The 1,654-nt window shown below is 40.7% G+C and overlaps 1 non-coding gene across 1 annotated transcript; it reads right to left on the bottom strand.

The window, feature by feature from the left end:
* Positions 1–993: 993 nt before the first annotated feature.
* TRNAW-CCA (transfer RNA tryptophan (anticodon CCA)) lies at positions 994–1,065 on the bottom strand. The gene has a single exon. It is a non-coding gene; the product is annotated as a tRNA-Trp (tRNA).
* Between the last annotated feature and the right edge of the window lie 589 nt (positions 1,066–1,654).

Below are 1,654 nucleotides of genomic sequence, written 5' to 3'. Positions count from 1 at the left end.
TCATGATGTACTCTGCATAGAAGTTAAATAAGCAGGGTGACACTATGCAGCCTTGACGTACTCCTTTTCCTATTTGGAACCAGTCTGCTGTTCCATGTCCAGTTCTAACTGTTGCTTCCTGACCTGCATATAGGTTTCTCAAGAGGCAGGTCAGGTGGTCTGGTATTCCCATCTCTTTCAGAATTTTCCACAGTTTATTGTGATCCACACAGTCAAAGGCTTTGGCATAGTCAATAAAGCAGAAATAGATGTTTTTCTGAAAAACTAAGCCTAGAGGATATCAAATAGTCAGCACACAAAGGAAACCACTTGAATACAAGACCCAGCATCACCCAACCACCAGTAGCACCCTGCACTGCTGCTGCTGAGTCACTTCAGTTGTGTCCAATTCTGTGCGACCCCAGATATGGCAGCCCACCAGGCTCCCCCATCCCTGGGATTATCGAGGCAAGAACACTGGAGTGGGTTGCCATTTCCTCCAATACATGAAAGTGAAAAGTGAAAGTGAAGTTACTCAGTCGTGTCCAACTCTTAGAGACCCCATGGACTGCAGCCTACCAGGCTCCTCTGTCCGTGGGATTTTCCAGGCAAGAGTACTGGAGTGGGTTGTCATCTAAACAAAAAACAAAACAAGAATACAAACCCAGTCATCAGCAGACAGGATTACCACCTCACTCAGCCATGACCATCAGAGGAAAAACAAACAAACAAACAAAAATTCAGCACAAGTCTCACCCTATAGGAAGCTTACATAAACCGCTGGACCAATCTTAGGAAGGCAGAATCCAAAAGGAAGAAAGAGTTCAATCTTCTTCAAGGAAAGAATTCAACTTTCCTTGAAACCTGGGAAAGTGAAGTGAAGTGAAGTGAAGTCACTCAGTTGTGTCTGACTCTTTGTGACCCTGTGGACTGGAGCCTACCAGGCTCCTCCATCCATAGGATTCTCCAGGTAAGAGTACTGGAGTGGGTTGCCATTTCCTTCTCCAGGGGATCTTCCCAACCCAGGGATCGAACCTGGGTCTTCCACATTGGAGGCAGACGCTTTAACCTCTGAGCCACCAGGGAAAAGGAGACCTCAAACAAAATAAGTTAAAAACAATAATTAAAAGGCAGAGAAATACTACACAAATGAAGGAACAAACTAAAAACACAAAAGTCCAAATAAATGAAGAGGAAATAGGCAAACTACCTGAAAAAGAATTTGGAATAATGATATAGCCAAGATGATCAAAAACCTTGAAAACAAAATGGAGAAAATACAAGAATCAATTAACAAAGACCTATAATAATTAAATAATAAGCATACAGAGATAAACAAGACAATTACTGAAATTAAAAATACTCTAGAAGGAATCAAAGCAGAATATCTGAAGCAGAAGAATGAATCAGTGAGCTGGAAGATAAAATGGTAGAAATAATTTCTGAATAAAGTAAAAAGAAAGAAAAGAACTGAGGATAGTATCAGAGACCCCTGTGACAATGTCAATATGTCCATTGACAGATGAATAGATAAAGAATCATGGTATGTATACACAATGGAATATTACTCAGCCATAAAAAGGAATGCCTTTGAGTCAGTTCTAATGAGCTGGATGAACCTAGAACTTATTATACGGTGTGAAGTGACTCAGAAAGAGAAAGATAAATACTGTAT

This window comes from Bos javanicus, chromosome 1 (genome assembly GCF_032452875.1).
Source record: "Bos javanicus breed banteng chromosome 1, ARS-OSU_banteng_1.0, whole genome shotgun sequence".
Lineage (NCBI taxonomy): Eukaryota > Metazoa > Chordata > Mammalia > Artiodactyla > Bovidae > Bos > Bos javanicus.
This window is presented reverse-complemented; position numbering and strand designations above follow the sequence as displayed.